At 55.2% G+C, this 17,924-nt stretch overlaps 2 protein-coding genes and 1 pseudogene across 2 annotated transcripts in view; 2 read left to right on the top strand and 1 right to left on the bottom strand.

Moving 5' to 3' along the window:
• The window catches only part of LOC139243025 (zinc finger protein 271-like), a 216,749-nt gene extending 206,500 nt beyond the window's left edge, over nucleotides 1-10,249 (bottom strand). Inside the window, exons 1-2 of the mRNA XM_070870615.1 lie at nucleotides 10,190-10,249; nucleotides 6,731-6,919 (exon numbers count right to left, since the gene is read on the bottom strand). The gene's annotated coding sequence lies outside the window, so the exon portion shown is untranslated. The remainder of the gene's footprint in view (nucleotides 1-6,730; nucleotides 6,920-10,189) is intronic.
• LOC139243026 (zinc finger protein 229-like) overlaps nucleotides 1-17,924 on the top strand; it is a 484,823-nt gene that overhangs the window by 13,688 nt on the left and 453,211 nt on the right. The window lies entirely within an intron of this gene.
• Nucleotides 1-17,924, top strand: part of LOC139243030 (zinc finger protein 420-like) — a 124,025-nt pseudogene that overhangs the window by 98,637 nt on the left and 7,464 nt on the right.

The raw sequence follows: 17,924 nt of genomic DNA, 5'->3' as shown, positions 1-17,924 counted from the left end.
TGCTCAAAACACAAACGAGGCCAATTAAAGACCATTAAGGCCTGTGACTTTGGGGTGGGTGCAGCCCTTAAAGGGACCCCGTGATGGCGACCCCATCCACGCCGGTGGCAGGGCCAGCTAAGACGTGCGCGCAGGCAGCGTCCACATCCACGGCGCCTCCTGCGCCACCCGCTGCCCTGCCACCTTTCAGACTGATAACAAAAAAACACGGGGTCAAGAGCTACACTCTCCCCACAATGACCATCGAGGAGTGCGTGCGGGCGATGGCTGGGGTAGTCGGCCCCTCGGCCATTGTCGCAGCCTCCAAGATGTCTGGGAAGGCCGTGTTCTTCCTGGGGTCGGAGCGGGCGGTGTCCCTGGCCCTTGAAAAGGGGCTCACGGTGGGCGGGACATTCCTGCCGGTGGACCCTCTCGAGGCCACCGCGCAGAGTGTCATCGTTTCAAACGTCCCGCCCTTTGTTCCCGCTGAGCTCCTCCTCCCTCACCTACACCAACTGGGGGAGGTAAGGTCGGGGATTAACCCCATACCGCTCGGCCTCAGGGAGAACAGCCTGCGCCACGTGTTCTCCTTCCGCCGCCAGCTCTTTGTCCGGCTGGCGCGGGAGGAGACGACGGAGGGATCATTTAATGTGGTGCACGAGGGGACTGCCTACCGCGTCTTCTGGACGTCGGACGGCGTGCGGTGCCATGCCTGCAGGGAGGTGGGGCATGTTCGTAAGAACTGCCCCGCCTCCAGGGCCGACAAACCACCGAAGGCGGCCAAGGCTGGCGCCGCCGCCACCCCTCCCCCTAGTTGCGTCCGCGTGCCGGGAGCCGTAGGTGCGCGGGCATCGTCGGGGGCCTTTGTTTTCACGGCCTCCAGCGGGGGGGAGGGAGAGCGTCCGATCGGAAGGAAGGCGCGGAACAAGGTGAAACATCTAGAGGCGGGTCCCCTCAGTGCGCCAGACAGTCTGATCACCGCGCTCAGCCCAACCCAGTCACCGGCGAGCGCGGGGTGCCCTGAGCCCGAGCCCTTGACCAATACCGCAGAGGGGCTCGGGCGCGGGCAAGATGAGAAAAAGGGGGGAGTGGAGCGGGAGGCCTCGGCAGACATGGGGGTCTCCCTGCCTCCGCGCCCCCCGAGGAACAAAAGGAGGCGCCGCTCCGATGAGGCGGAGGGAGAACAACATCCCTCCGCGGAGGAGTCGGTGCCCGCCGCGTGTCCCGCGTCCCCCACCAGCGCCCCCAAACTGCGCTGTAGGCGAGAGGAGTCTGTCCCCGGGGAGGGTGAGGCAGTCGAGGCTGCCCAGCCTCCGCCTCCGGATGGCGTGGAAGATCTGCCTGTCATGGGGGCCGTGGAGCCTGCGGAGGAATGCGTTGCCGCTGGGCCGGGCGTCCCGGGGACTGAGGCGGGCGGGGCCGAAAAGGCCGAACCTGAGCCCGCCCAGCTATTACCCAACTTCCCCCGGGAGTCGCTCGACCCGGCAGAAAGTATTAGCAATTTTAATGATTCTGTACACGCTGGGCCGGGGGGTGGCAGCGGGGAGGGGGAAGAACAACAACCCTCGCCCCCTACTTTGGAGCTGGTGTACTTGGAGGACCTGGAACATTTCTTTGACCAGGACTCTCCATGTTCCCCGGCTCCTGGGGCGGAGGAGGAACCCCTTCCGCTGTCGCTTCCTGACCCAGCACCACTTTTAAAAGAGCCCAGTGGGGACTCCTCTGCCGACGATCCTGGGGGTGGGATCGGGGCAGAGACAGGGTCGGATGGAGTGGCCGGGCCGTTTGCCGTACCTCGTGCGGTCGACGGGCCGGCTGCTGGCGGTGACCTCCCGGAGGGGGACGGGGACTCGGTGGGGGACGAGGGAGAAGATCTCGAGTCCATCGCCAGTGAGGCGGTGGATCTCCTCGTGCCCGCCGCTGAGTCCCCCCTCATTCCTGCAAAGGAACTCCGGGACTTTTTGGTCCAGAGCCAGGGTCGCCGCAACTGAGCCCATCTGGCCCTGGAAAGATGGTCCGAGCCGGGGCTGCTCGTCGCGTCCGTCCGCACCGCCGCTAAAACCATGGCCGCGGGCGGGCCCTTATCAAAGGCGCAAGGCCTTGAGCTGCGCCGGCTCAAAAGGTTCCTCGCTGGGCTGCTGAGGGAGTGGAGGTCAACAAAAGACTCCACTCCCCCCCCCACAATAGGTTAGGTAGAGGTTGCACTATGCTTTTGTCATGAAGATAACCAGAGCCAGCCTCAACATCAACGGCGGCAGAGAGCCACGCCGTAGATTTGACAATTTTTCGCTCCTGCGGGAGGGGAAATATGTGATGTGCTTCCTGCAAGAAAGCCACACCGTTCCGGGAGATGAAGCCACGTGGCTCCTGGAATGGCAAGGAGAGGTCCGCATGAGCCACCTCACCGCCACTTCTTGTGGGGTGGCCATCTTGTTGGCCCCGCATTTTCAGCCGGAGATCTTGGGGGTCGAGGAGCCCGTGCCAGGCCGCTTGCTGCACGTCACGGTTTGCCTGGGGGACGTGCCGCTCCATCTCGTGAACGTGTACGCCCCTCAGCCAGGCCCGCAGCAAACGCGCTTCTTCGAAGAAATGTCCGCTCTTCTTGGCTCCGTCGACGTCGGCGACTGCATTGTCCTCGGGGGGGATTTTAACTGCACCCTCGAGGCGAGGGACCGCTCTGGTGCCCCGCAGAGCATGACGGCGATGGAGAAGTTGAGGGACCTGGTCGGGTCCTTCGACTTGGTGGACGTCTGGCGAAATCTCCATCCCGACTCCAGCGCCTTTACTTGGGTGAGGCCTGGAGTAGGATGGTCCAGAGTCGACCGCCTTTACGTGTCTCGGGCGTACATTTCCTGCGTCCCGGCGGCCTCCATGCGGCCGGTGCCGTGTTCGGACCACCACCTGGTGTGGGCGGAGCTCGCTTCGCTCCGCGCGAGGACGGGGTCCGCGTACTGGCACTTTAACAACCGGCTGCTGGAGGACGTGCGGTTCCAGGACTCGTTCCGTCGATTCTGGGCCGACTGGAGAAGGAAGCAGGGGGGCTTCCCCTCCTAGAGGCTATGGTGGGACATGGGCAAGGCTCACGTCCGCGTCTTCTGTCAAGAGTACGCGAGGGGGTCGACCTAGAGTCCCGTCTCGGTCAAGTCGTCCAGGACCCGGCCCTGCGGACGGTGTACGAAGCGAAGAAGGCCGCGCTGAAGGACCTGCAGCTCGTCGGGTCCCGAGGCGCGTACGTGAGGTCGCGGATCCGGTTCCTGCGGGATCTGGACCGCGGCTCCCCCTTCTTCTACTCGCTGGAAAAAAGGCAGAGTGTCCGTAAGCAGCTCTTGACGCTGCTGGCCGACGACGGCTCTCTCGTCTCGGATCCGGAGGGCGTCAACAACAGGGCCCGTGAATATTACGGGGCTCTGTTCTCTCCGGATCCGTCCAGCGAGGAAGCGCGTAGAGTTTTGTGGGAGGACCTGCCGAAGGTCAGCCCGGAGGGCGCCGAAAATCTGGAAGCTCCGCTAAGCCTGGCGGAGCTGACCGGTGCCCTCGCCCGGCTCTCTCGGGGAAAATCCCCGGGGCTGGACGGGCTGACCGTGGAGTTCCACAGGGCATTCTGGGACGTCCTGGGGAGCGACTACGCGCGGGTCCTGGGGGAAAGTCTGGCGACCGGGGAGATGCCCCTCTCTTGGCGCAGGGCAGTCATCGTCCTGCTGGCTAAGAAGGGCGATCTCCGCCTCCTTAAGAACTGGCGCCCGGTCTCCCTCCTCAGCACGGACTACAAAATCTTCGCCAGGGCGATGTCTGCTCGCCTTGGCGCCGTGCTGGACCACATGATCCACCCCGACCAGTCATACACGGTCCCGGGCCGGACAATCCACGATAACATCCATCGTTCCCAGGAGGCTGGTCTGTCGGTCGCCTTCCTATCCCTCGACCAAGAGAAGGCGTTCGACAGAGTGGATCACGACTATCTGCTCGGAACTCTGCGCGCTTTCGGGTTCGGGACGCATTTCGTCGCCCGGATCCGACTTTTGTACGCCGCCGCGGAGTGTCTGATTAAGGTTAACGGGTCCTTGACGGCGCCCCTTCGCTTTAGGAGAGGGGTGCGCCAGGGATGCCCCATGTCCGGCCAGTTATACGCCGTTTGCGTGGAGCCTTTCCTGCGCCTCTTGCGGACGAGGTTGACGGGACTGGCTCTGCAAGGGCCGGGCGTGGAGGTCGTCCTCTCGGCTTACGCCGATGACGTGCTTCTCGCGGTAGAGGATCCCGCTGACCTGCGGAGGATGCGTGAGTGCCAGGAGATTTACTCGGCCGCGTCCTCCGCCAGGATCAACTGGGAGAAATGTTCCGGCCTCCTGGTGGGTCAGTGGCGGGTGGACTCCCTGCCGGAGGAGCTCAGGCCTTTTGCCTGGAGCACGACCCATCTCCTCTATCTGGGAGTCTACCTTAGCCCCAACGAGGGAGCTTGGCCGGCGAACTGGCAAGAGCTGGAGGCCAAGGTCGCTGCTCGCCTAGGGCGCTGGACAGGACTGCTCAGAGTGCTGTCCTACAGGGGTCGAGCGCTAGTCATAAACCAGCTGGTGGCCGCAATGTTGTGGTACCGGCTGGTCACTTTGACCCCTCCCCCTGCGTTTGTCGCCAAGATACAGAAGAAGCTGGTGGACTTTTTCTGGAACAACAGGAAGCACTGGGTCTCTGCCGCGGTCTTGAGTCTCCCGCTTGAGGAGGGCGGTCAGTCGTTGGTGTGCGTCAGCGCCCAGCTCGCGACTTTCCGTCTTCAGACCCTGCAGAGATACCTTTACGTCGAGCCCCCTCCTAGGTGGTGCGCTCTGGCGAGGTATTTCTTCCGCCAGCAGCGCGACCTCAACTACGACACGCAGCTCCTGTTTGTGAACTTGGGGGGTGTCAGGACCACCCTCCGGGAGCTGCCTGTCTTTTACAGGGACCTCATCAGGGTCTGGAACAAAGTCTCCACCAAGCGCAGCTCTCCGCCGGCTGGAGTGGCGGCCGTCCTGCAGGAGCCACTGCTCGGGAATCCGTACCTCCACGACCGAGGTTTTATGTGGTGGTCGGAAGAGAGGGCTGTGGCTGGTGAGGTGACTAGGGTCAGGGACCTGCTCGATGGCGGAGGAGCGGGCTGGATGGCGCCAGACACGCTGGCGCGGCGCCTAAATTCTGCCAACGTCCGCCACGCGGCCGATGCCATCGAGTCGCTAAAAACAGCTCTGGGCCCTGACTCCGTTAGGTGCATCGAGGAGGCTCAAGCACATGGGGAGATCACGTCCGAACTGACCCCCGTCCGGACGGAATTCCTCATCGGCGCCAAACCCCGGAACCTCCCTCGGGGGCCGGCGCCTCACAACTTGAGCCGCCTCGAGGAAATCCCCTCCGTGCCTTTCAGTTCCGCGCGGAGGGGTTTCCTGTACGGGCTGCTCCTGCACACCCTCAACTTTGCCATCCTCGCCGGCCGTCCGGACACGCCATGGCGTACCATCTTGCCGTCCGGAGGAGGCGGTGGTCCCCGATGGAGGGCACTCTACGCAGGGGTCCTCCCACTATTCATCGGGGACTTGGCCTGGAGGGTGGTGCACGGAGCAGTGCCGAGCAACAAATTTTTAAGCCGGTTCACGGACTCCCAGGCCGCCTGCAATTTCTGCGGTCTGGAGGAGTCCGTGTTCCATATTTTTATTGAGTGCACGAGGTTGCAGCCCCTGTTCCATTATTTGAAGGGGCTGCTCCTGAAATTCTGGCTGCACTTCAGTCCCACTCTCCTGATCTTTGGGCACCCTGTGCGGAGGGGAGCGGGTAGGTCTGAAGGCCTCCTCGTAGGACTGCTCCTGGGCACGGCCAAGGGTGCCATCAGCCGGTCCAGGCAGCGGGCGGTCGAGGGGGTCGTTCAACCTGACTGCCTGCCTCTCTTCCGCTCTTACATCCGGTCCAGGGTGTCCTTGGAGATGGAGCACGCGGTGTCCACCGGTACGCTCGCGGCCTTCCGCGAGAGGTGGGCACCGGAGGGACTGGAGTGCATCATCACGCCCGGCAACCAAATTTTAATTTGATTTTACGTTTTAAAGTTTAATTTGTTTTAATTGCCAGTGCTTTTAGTGTCCCCCTTCCCTTTTATAGGGGGCACTGGGGAAAAATGTGATTTTAGTGCGCAAAAGAAAAACAAAAAAAAGAAAAAACACAAAGAAAAACCAAAAAAAGGATAAAAAGGGGCCTTGTAAATGTCTGGTGTGTCATCCAGGCCGGGTGGCACGGTTTAATGTTTTGTTTTATAGATAAACTCAAAAAGAGTTTCATGCACAAGGACCCCCAGGTCCCTCTGCACCACAGCATGTTGTAATTTCTCCCCATTCAAATAATATTCCCTTTTACTGTTTTTTTTCCCCAAGGTGGATGACCTCACACTTTCCGACATTGTATTCCATCTGAACAAAAGGATTGAGTATTTTAAAGGCTGATGCCACCAGCCATCGCGCCCAGCACAGAATGTGACTCAGTACCAACAGGAAGGATGTTACTTTAACTTCTACAAATACATAATGAGGGGAAATCAATCTCTGTCCCTTTAACTAACAGCAACATGGAAAGAGGGAAATGAATGACCTTTAAACACCTGGTCCACTTGGCACTGAAGTGTCTGAAACGCATAATAGGAACTCCAGGGAAATAAAATACTGACAGATGTTAAACTGTTTTGTTGACAAAAGGAATCTCGACTTAACTTTAAAAAAATTAATTGTTAAAAGCACAAACTCACCTGATTGGCCGACTCAGGATCCACCCCACAAGCACCGCGATTGGTTGCAGAACACGCTGTTCCCTGGGCCCTCCGGCCTCTGAGCTCTCTTCCTGTTGGTTCCCAGGACAATCAATCACCACTCGCCAACATTACGCTGCCAGATGAAGTTGAGAGGCTCAGAGGAAGAAATAAAATGAGGCTGTGAATCTGAATTACGAAATAAAATTAGAGAAGCATAAACTAAAGGGTATATTCCTAAAGCGGGTGCATGAACAGTGAGACCTGCGGGTTTAGGGGCACAAATCGCTGAAGGTGGCAGGACAGGTTGAGAAAGCAGTTTAAAAAGCTTGCAGATCCTGGGCATCAGAGGCGTGGCGTACAAAAGCAAGGAGGTTATGATGAACCTTTGTAAAACACTGGCTCGGCCTCAACTGGAGCATTGTGTCCAATTCTGGGCACCACACATTAGGATGTGATGCCTCAGAGAGGGTGCAGAAAATATTTACAAGGATGATTCACGAGATGAGGGACTTGTTCCGTGCATTGACTGGAGAAGTTGGGGTTGTTCTCCTTGGAGCAGAGAAGAGTTCAAAATCAGGAGGGGTCCGGACAGAGTAGATAGAGAGATACTATTCCCATTGGTGGAAGGGTCGAGAACCAGAGGAGACGGATTTAAGGTGATTGGCAAAAGAACCAAAAGCTACATGAGAAAAATCTATTTTACGCAGCGAGTGGTTAGGATCTGGAATGCACGGCCTGAAAGGGAGTTGGAGGCAGACTCAATCACAGCTTTCAAAAGGGAATTGGATAAGTATCTGGGCTGGGGGAAAGGGCGGGGCAGTGGGACTCGCTGGGAGCCGGCAAGGGCTCGAGGGGCCGAATGGCCTTCCGTGCTGTAACCATTCTCTGATTGTGTGAGCAGAACCACTCTGTTCCCTGACTCAATCTAAAGCCTTCCTGACTGTGAGCACCTGTTAAACCTGCCCTGCACCTTCACTGCTCCAAGGAGAACCACCCCAGATGCTGCAGCCATCATCTTATTGAATGGCGGCAGGCTCGAGGGGCCAAATGGCGACTCATCTCCTATTTCTGATGTTCTCATGTGTTCATGTCACTGGCCCCCATCCTGCAGCGGGACAATGGAACACATTGTGACGTGGGGGAAGCCCCGCCCCTGTCGCTCCCTGCTCCCCGCGGTGGGCGGACCCGTGCTGCCCAAAGATGGCGGCCGAACGCCCGCAACCCCCGACAGTAAGCAAGTCCCGTCCCCGCCCGAAGGTGTCCCACGGCCGCTGCCGACAACTCGGCGACGGAATCTGGCCGCCCGCGCGTGTACGTGAGTCCGCGAGTCCGCAGGGAGGCTGGGCGCGCTGCCCGGGCCGCTCCTCCATCCTCCGCGGGTCATCTCCCACAATAGGCTGGCCCCGCGCCTGCACACAACTCCGCCCCGCCTCACCCGGGCCACCGAGCTCAAAGGCCACGAGCGGAGCCGCCAACAAACCTCCAACCCGCGCAACACTCAGCCCGCAGCCAATGGCGGGGCGGCACGGGGCACCAGCCCACCCAGCGCACGCTGCTCCGCACCAATCAGCGGCGGGGGGCGGGGCCGCGGCACCAATCAATCAATCAGCGAACAATCCAGGGCGCGCGGTGCTGAAGGGAAAGTGTCTGTGGCCACACAAACACAAGATGCTGCAAGTGTCCGCGGCTCAGGCAACATCTGTGGGCAGCAACACAGTTAATGGTTGGTCACAACTGGAGAGTGTTGGGAAAGGACAGATCCTGAAGGAGCATCACAGGCAGTCCCTCGCAATCGAGGAGGACTTGCTTCCACTCTATAAATGAGTCTTTAGGTGGCTGAACAGTCCAACAGGGGAACCACAGTCCCTGTCACAGGTGGGACAGATAGTCATTGAGGGAAAGGGAGGGTGGGACAGGTTTGCCGCACGCTCCTTCCGCTGCCTGCGCTTGGTCTCTGCATGCTCTTGGCGATGAGACTCGAGGTGCTCAGCGCCCTCCCGGATGCACTTCCTCCACTTAGGGCGGTCTTTGGCCAGGGACTCCCAGGTGTCGGTGGGGATGTTGCAGGTTATCAGGGAGGCTTTGAGGGTGTCTGTAATGGATCCGTTGGTCAGGATCACCCACCACCCCTGTGCTCACTGACCGACATTGGCTCCCGGTTAAGCAACGCCTCGATTTCAAAATTCTCCTCCTGGTTTACAAATCCCTCCACGGCCTTGACCCTCCCTATCTCTGTGACCTCCCTCCCCCTGAGACAGCCTCTAACTCTGGCCTTGACCCTCCCTATCTCTGTGACCCCCCTCCCCCTGAGACAGCCTCTAACTCTGGCCTTGACCCTCCCTATCTCTGTGACCCTCCCTCCCCCTGAGACAGCCTCTAACTCTGGCCTTGACCCTCCCTACCTCTGTGACCCCCCTCCCCCTGAGACAGCCTCTAACTCTGGCCTTGACCCTCCCTATCTCTGTGACCTCCCTCCCCCTGAGACAGCCTCTAACTCTGGCCTTGACCCTCCCTATCTCTGTGACCCCCCTCCCCCTGAGACAGCCTCTAACTCTGGCCTTGACCCTCCCTATCTCTGTGACCTCCCTCCCCCTGAGACAGCCTCTAACTCTGGCCTTGACCCTCCCTATCTCTGTGACCCCCCTCCCCCTGAGACAGCCTCTAACTCTGGCCTTGACCCTCCCTCCCCCTGAGACAGCCTCTAACTCTGGCCTTGACCCTCCCTCCCCCTGAGACAGCCTCTAACTCTGGCCTTGACCCTCCCTCCCCCTGAGACAGCCTCTAACTCTGGCCTTGACCCTCCCTCCCCCTGAGACAGCCTCTAACTCTGGCCTTGACCCTCCCTATCTCTGTGACCCCCCTCCTCCTGAGACAGCCTCTAACTCTGGCCTTGACCATCCCGGATTAGAATGGCTCCACCAGCGGTGGCCGTGCCTTGAGCTGCCTGGGCCCCAGGCTCGGGAAGTCCCTCCCTGAAGCTCTCCCTCTGTGTCCCCCGACAAGCCGCTGTTTAAAAGCCGCCTCTGTGAGCGGCCTGTCGCTCCCCGGCCTTCACTGATTGTTGTGTCTCGGGGCCCAATGTGTTTGTCCTGGAACACTCTCACACCGCGCGCTGGGAAGCGCCTTCCCGCCTTTTGTGACGTGTGTAAATACCAGTTGTTGTTGTTGCGGCTCAGCCAATCAGCGGCACAGGTCCCGCCCCTCGGGCTCCCCGATTGGTTGGAGGACCCGCCGCCGGCTCGCTCCTCCAGCCCCGCCCCGCTCGCTCCCCATTGGTCGGAAGCTCCCGTCAATCAGGCCGTGGGCCCGGGTCACGTGTCCCTCGAGCGCGCTCCGCCAGACTGTGTGACGTGTGTCGGGGACCCGGATGTGCGGACTCTCAGGTTTGGATTTGCCTTTATTCTCCCCCTCCCCCCCCGCGCCATTCTCTACCCAATCGGAGCGGAGAAAACTCACTTTACGTCACCGATCGCGGCTCTTTAACGGACACAAACACCTTTCCCCGGAAGGCCCCGCGCCACAGGATCCACAGGACCCGGTCTCTCTCTGGGCCACAGGACCCGGCCTCTCTCTCCGGACCACAGGACCCGGTCTCTCTCTGGGCCACAGGACCCGGCCTCTCTCTCCGGACCACAGGACCCGGTCTCTCTCCGGACCACAGGACCCGGTCTCTCTCCGGACCACAGGACCCGGTCTCTCTCCGGACCACAGGACCCGGTCTCTCTCCGGACCACAGGACCCGGTCTCTCTCCGGACCACAGGACCCGGTCTCTCTCCGGACCACAGGACCCGGTCTCTCTCCGGACCACAGGACCCGGTCTCTCTCCGGACCACAGGACCCGGTCTCTCTCTGGGCCACAGGACCCGGTCTCTCTCCGGACCACAGGACCCGGTCTCTCTCCGGACCACAGGACCCGGTCTCTCTCTGGACCACAGGACCCGGTCTCTCTCCGGACCACAGGACCCGGTCTCTCTCTGGGCCACAGGACCCGGTCTCTCTCTGGGCCACAGGACCCGGTCTCTCTCCGGACCACAGGACCCGGTCTCTCTCCGGACCACAGGACCCGGTCTCTCTCCGGACCACAGGACCCGGTCTCTCTCCGGACCACAGGACCCGGTCTCTCTCCGGACCACAGGACCCGGTCTCTCTCCGGACCACAGGACCCGGTCTCTCTCCGGACCACAGGACCCGGTCTCTCTCCGGACCACAGGACCCGGTCTCTCTCCGGGCCACAGGACCCGGTTTCTCTCTGGGCCACAGGACCCGGTCTCTCTCTGGGCCACAGGACCCGGTCTCTCTCTGGGCCACAGGACCCGGTCTCTCTCTGGGCCACAGGACCCGGTCTCTCTCTGGGCCACAGGACCCGGTCTCTCTCTGGGCCACAGGACCCGGTCTCTCTCTGGGCCACAGGACCCGGTCTCTGGACTCTGGGGAGGTACCAGCGGATTGGAAAGCAGCTAATGTAACGCCTCTGTTTAAAAAAGGGGGCAGGCAAAAGGCAGGTAACTATAGGCCGGTTAGTTTAACATCTGTAGTGGGGAAAATGCTTGAAACTATCATTAAGGAAGAAATAGCGGGACATCTAGATAGGAATAGTGCAATCAAGCAGACGCAGCATGGATTCATGAAGGGGAAATCATGTTTAACTAACTTACTGGAATTCTTTGAGGGTATAACAAGCATGGTGGATAGAGGTGTACCGATGGATGTGGTGTATTTAGATTTCCAAAAGGCATTCGATAAGTTGCCACACAAAAGGTTACTGCAGAAGATAAAGGTACGCGGAGTCAGAGGAAATGTATTAGCATGGATAGAGAATTGGCTGGCTAACAGAAAGCAGAGAGTCGGGATAAATGGGTCCTTTTCGGGTTGGAAATCGGTGGTTAGTGGTGTGCCACAGGGATCGGTGCTGGGACCACAACTGTTTACAATATACATAGATGACCTGGAAGAGGGGACAGAGTGCAGTGTAACAAAATTTGCAGATGACACAAAGATTAGTGGGAAAGCGGGTTGTGTAGAGGACACAGAGAGGCTGCAAAGAGATTTAGATAGGTTAAGCAAATGGGCTAAGGTTTGGCAGATGGAATACAATGTCGGAAAGTGTGAGGTCATCCACCTTGGGGAAAAAAACAGTAAAAGGGAATATTATTTGAATGGGGAGAAATTACAACATGCTGTGGTGCAGAGGGACCTGGGGGTCCTTGTGCATGAAACCCAAAAGGTTAGTTTGCAGGTGCAGCAGGTAATCAGGAAGGTGAATGGAATGTTGGCCTTCATTGCGAGAGGGATGGAGTACAAAAGCAGGGAGGTCCTGCTGCAACTGTACAGGGTATTGGTGAGGCCGCACCTGGAGTACTGCGTGCAGTTTTGGTCACCTTACTTAAGGAAGGATATACTGGCTTTGGAGGGGGTACAGAGACGATTCACTCGGCTGATTCCGGAGATGAGGGGGTTACCTTATGATGATAGATTGAGTAGACTGGGTTTTTACGCGTTGCAGTTCAGAAGGATGAGGGGTGATCTTATAGAAACATTTAAAATCATGAAAGGGATCGACAAGATAGAGGCAGAGAGGTTGTTTCCACTGGTCGGGGAGACTAGAACTAGGGGACACAACCTCAAAATACAGAGGGAGCCAATTTAAAACCGAGTTGAGAGGAAATTTCTTCTCCCAGAGGGTTGTGAATCTGTGGAATTCTCTGCCCAAGGAAGCAGTTGAGGCTAGCTCATTGAATGTATTCAAATCACAGATATAGATTTTTAACCAATAAGGGAAGTAAGGGTTACGGGGAGAGGGTGGGTAAGTGGAGCTGAGTTCACGGCCAGATCAGCCATGATCTTATTGAATGGCGGAGCAGGCTCGAGGGGCTAGATGGCCTACTCCTGTTCCTAATTCTTATGTTCTTATGATCGCGCAGGCGCAGCTCCGAGTGTGGGGGGAGGGGGCGGTCTGTGTCTTCTGGGCATGCGCGGTTATTACCCATGGCGCCCTAAAGGGGGCGCTGTTCCCGTTCCGCAGGCGCGGACTCTGGCCTGTCAATCACCCATCAGGCAGTGCGGCTGCTGGTGTGATGTGTGACATCATAGAAGCCCAGACAGTGACATCACAGAAGGAGGCCATTCGGCCCATCGTGTCCCTGCCGGCCGGCACAGAGCTCTCCAGCCTGATCCCACTGTACAGCTCTCGGCTTACATTGATATAAGACTTACATTTATATAGCGCCTCTCACCGCCACCAGACGTCTCAAAGCTCTTTACAGAGAATGAAGTTCTGTTGGAGTGTAGTCACTGTTGTAATGTGGGAAATGTGGCAGCCAATCTGTGCACAGCAAGATCCCACAGACAGCCATGTGGTTGAGGGATAAATATTGGCCAGGACACCGGGGATAACTCCCCTGCTCTTCATCGAATTAGTGCCATGGGATCTTTTACAGCCATCAGAGGGAGAGAGCAGACAGAGCCTCGGTTTAACGTCTCATCCGACAGTGCAGCACTCCCTCAGCACTGCACTGCAGTGTCAGCCTACACTTTCTGTGCTCAAGTCCCTGGAGTGGGACTTGAACCCACAACCTTCTGTCTCTGAGGCGAGAGTGCTACCCACTGAGCCACAGCTGACCTCTCTGCTAAGAGAAATAGGTCCTTGCTATCCACTCTATCCAGAGCCCTCATAATTTTATATACCTCAATTAGGTCTCCCCTCTAAACCTTCTTCCAATGACTTTAAACCTGTGCCCTCCAGTTATTGACCCCTCGGCTAAAGGAAATAGATCCTTCCCATCCACTCTATCTGGGTCCCTCATAATTTTATACACCTCAATCAGGTCTCCCCTCAGCGTCTCTTTTCCTAAGAAAACAACCCCACCTATTCAATCTTTCCTCTTCGTTAAAATTCTCCAGTCCACGCAATACCTCGTAAATCTCTGTACCCTGTCTAGTGTAATCACATATTTCCTGTAATGTGATGACCACAACTGCACACAGTACTCTAGCTGTGGCCTAACTAGTGTTTTAGTGTCAAGCTCTTGTATTCTATGCCTCAGCTAATAAAGGCAAGTATCCCAAATGCTTTCATAACCACCTTATCTACCTCTCCTGCTCCCTTCAGGGATCTGTGGACAAGCACTCCAAGGTCGCTCTGTTCCTCTACACTTCTCAGTGCCCTACCATTTATTGTGTATTCCCTTGTCTTGTTCACCCTCCCCAAATGCATTACCTCACACTGGGTTGAATTCCATTTGCCACTGTTCTGCCCACCTGACCAGTCCATTGATATCTTCCTGCAGTCTGCAGCTTTCTTCTTCATTATCAACCCACATGGCCAATTTTTTTATAATTTGCAAACTTCTTAGTCATACCCTACACTCAGGTCAAAATCATTGATATATACCACAAAAAGCCAGGGACCTACTACTGAGCCCTGGGGAACCCCACTAGAAACAGCCTTCCAGTCACAAAAACACACATCAACCATTACCCTTTGCTTCCTGCCTCTGAGACAATTTTGGATCCAACTTGCCACTTTGCCTTGGATCCGATGGGCTTTTGTTTTTGTGAACAGTCTGCCCTAACCAATAAGGGAATAAGAGGTTATGGGGAGCGGGCAGGGAAGTGGACCTGAGTCCATGATTGGATCAGCCAAGATCATATTAAATGGTGGAGTAGGCTCGAGGGGCCGTATGGCCTACTCCTGCTCCTATTTCTTCTGTTCTTAGGTGGGACCTTATCAAAAGCCTTGCTAAAATCCATATCCACTACATCAAATGCACTCCCCTCATCGATCCGCCTTGTTACCTCTATGGTAGAGTTATCCAGTTAATTCCACTCCCCTGATCTTTCCCCATAGCTCTGCAAATATTGTTCCTCAAGTATTTATCCAATTCACGTTTGAAAGTTACTATTGAATCTGCTTCCACCGCCCTATCAGGCAGTGCGTTCCAGATTGCAACAACTCGCTGCTTATAAAATGTTCCCTCATGTTGCCTCTGCTTCTTTTGCCAATCACCTGAACTCTGTGTCCTCTGGTTACCGACCCTTCTGCCACTGGAAAGTGTTTCTCCTTATTTAGTCTATTAAAACATGAATTTGAACACTCTATCAAATCTCCTCTATACCTTTTCTGCTCCAAGGAGAATAACTGCAGCTTCTCCAGTATCTCCCCATAACTGAAGTCCCTCATCCTTCGTACCATTCTAGTAAATCTCTTCTGCACCCTCTCTAAGGTGTAGACATCCTTCTGAAAGTGTGGTGCCCAGAATTGAGCACAATGTGCCAGCTGAGGCCTAACCAGTGTTTATAAAGGTTTAGCATAACTTACATCAAATGCTGATATTTGTGTGATGGGTTTAGACGGCCGAGGTTTATCCAGTCAGTTGGATGTGAGCTGAAACGTGCACTTGGAGCGGAGAGCCAGGGACACGCTGTGTAACCGGGCACAGACACTCTGCACAGCCCACACATCACTTGTTTCCCACTTGGCCCAAAAGGAATATATTAAATGCAACAATTCATTTGATTTGACTTTAAATAGTTTTGTTTATAAATTTACTCATGCTTCTCTAATTTTACTTAACTCAGATTCACGGCCTCATTTTATTTCTTCCTCTGAGCCCCTCAACTACATCTAACAGCGTAATGTTGGCGAGTGATGATTGATTGCTCTGGGAACCAACAGGAAGAGAGCTCAGAGGCCGGAGGGCCCAGGGAGCAGCGTGTTCTGCAACCAATCGCGGTGCTTGAGGGGTGGATCCTGAGTCGGCCAATCAGGTGAGTCTGTGTGAACCCTTGTTAAACAATTCATCTTTTAAAAGTTAAATCGAGATTTCTTTTGTCAGCAAAACAGTTTAACATTTGTCATTATTTTACATAAGGTCATAAGAAATAGGAGCAGGAGTAGACCATACGGCACCTCGAGCCTGCTCCGCCATTTAATACGATCATGGCTGATCCGATCATGGACTCGGGTCCACTTCCCCGCCCGCTCCCCTTATTCCCTTATCGGTTAAGAAACTGTCGATCTCTCTTAAATGTATTCAATGACCCGGCTTCCACAGTTCTCTGAGGCAGCGAGTTCCACAGATTTACAACCCTCTGAGAGAAGAAATTTCTCCTCATTTCTGTTTTAAATGGGCGGCCCCTTATTCTAAGATTATGCCTCTAGTTCTAATCTCCCCGATCAGTGGAAACATCCTCTCTGCATCCACCTTGTCAAGCCCCCTCATAATCTGATACGTTTTGATAAGATCACCTCTCATTCTTCTGAATTCCAATGAGTAGAGGCCCAACCTCCTCAACCTTTCCTCATAAGTCAACCCCCTCATCTCCGGAATCAACCTCGTGAACCTTCTCTGAACTGCCTCCAAAGCAAGTATATCCTTTCTTAAATATGGAAACCAAAACTGCACGCAGTATTCCAGGTGTGGCCTCACCAATACCCTGTATAACTGTAGCAAGACTTCCCTGCTTTTTATACTTTATCCCCTTTGCAATAAAGGCCAAGATTCCATTGGCCTCCCTGATCACTTGCTGTACCTGCATACTAACCTTGTGTTTCATGCACCAGGACCCCCAGGTCCTGCTGTACTGCAGCACTTGTCAATTTTTCTCCATTTAAATAATAACTTGCTCTTCGATGTTTGGTTACAATTTAGCCCCATGTTCCTAATCTTTGGTGTGGAGGGTGTGGGTAAGTCAGATGATCATCTCTTGGGCCTGGCTAGAACAGCAATTTGTAGGCCCAGGATGGACAGGGCCCGGGGGGGTCACTCTGGCTGCCTGCCTCTCTTCCTGCGGTCTGGTCTGTGCCGGGTGGCCCTGGAGAGGGAGCAGGCCGTGTCCACCGGTATAAAAGAACATAACAGATAGGAGCCAGAGTCGGCCTTTTTGCCCCTTCAGGCCTGCTCTGCCATTCAACAAGATCATGGCTGATCTTCTACCTCAACTCCATCTTCCTGCACTATCCCAATATCCCTTAATTCCCTTAGTTTCCAAAAAATGATCACCCTCTGTCTTGAATCGACTCAAAGGCTGAGCACCTACAGCTCTCTGGAGCAGAGATTTCCAAAGATTCTCCATCCTCTGAGTGAGGAAATTTCTTCTCATCTCAGTCCTAAATGTCTGATCCCTTATTCAGCAGCATGGATGAGCAAGTGAATCCCTTCCCACACACGGAGCAGGTAAATGGCCTCTCCCCAGTGTGAGTGTGTCGGTGTGCAGTGAGGGTGAATGACTGAACCTCTTCCCACAGTGAGAGCGACTGAACTGTTTCCCATCAGTGTGAACTCACTGGTGTTGAATCAGATCTGCAGAGCTTTTAAACCAGTTCGCACCGTATTACACCAGGCCCTGTCTCTGTTTATATTACACTGGACCATGTCTCTGTTTATATTACACCAGACCCTGTCTCTGTTTATATTACACTGGACCCTGTCTCTGTTTATATTACACTGCACCCTGTCTCTGTTTATATTACACTAGACCCTGTCTCTGTTTATATTACACTAGACCCTGTCTCTGTTTATATTACACTGGACCCTGTCTCTGTTTATATTACACTGGACCATGTCCCTGTTTATATTACACTAGACCCTGTCTCTGTTTATATTACAACAGACCCTGTCTCTGTTTATATTACACTAGACCCTGTCTGTGTTTATATTACACTGGACCCTGTCTCTGTTTATATTACACTAGACCCTGTCTCTGTTTATATTACACTAGACCCTGTCTCTGTTTATATTACACTGGACCCTGTCTCTGTTTATATTACACTAGACCCTGTCTCTGTTTATATTACACTGGACCCTGTCTCTGTTTATATTACACTAGACCCTGTCTCTGTTTATATTACACTGGACCCTGTCTCTGTTTATATTACACTAGACCCTGTCTCTGTTTATATTACACTAGACCCTGTCTCTGTTTATATTACACTAGACCCTGTCTCTGTTTATATTACACTAGACCCTGTCTCTGTTTATATTACACTGGACCCTGTCTCTGTTTATATTACACCAGGCCCTGTTTTTGTTTATATTACACTGGACCCTGTCCCTGTTTATATTACACTAGACCCTGTCTCTGTTTATATTACACTAGACCCTGTCTCTGTTTATATTACACTAGACCCTGTCTCTGTTTATATTACACTGGACCCTGTCTCTGTTTATATTACACTGGACCCTGTCTCTG

Source organism: Pristiophorus japonicus, unplaced genomic scaffold (genome assembly GCF_044704955.1).
Source record: "Pristiophorus japonicus isolate sPriJap1 unplaced genomic scaffold, sPriJap1.hap1 HAP1_SCAFFOLD_158, whole genome shotgun sequence".
NCBI classification, from domain to species: domain Eukaryota; kingdom Metazoa; phylum Chordata; class Chondrichthyes; family Pristiophoridae; genus Pristiophorus; species Pristiophorus japonicus.
The sequence above is the reverse complement of the archived record's forward strand: the minus strand, read 5'-3'. Positions and strand labels throughout refer to the sequence as shown.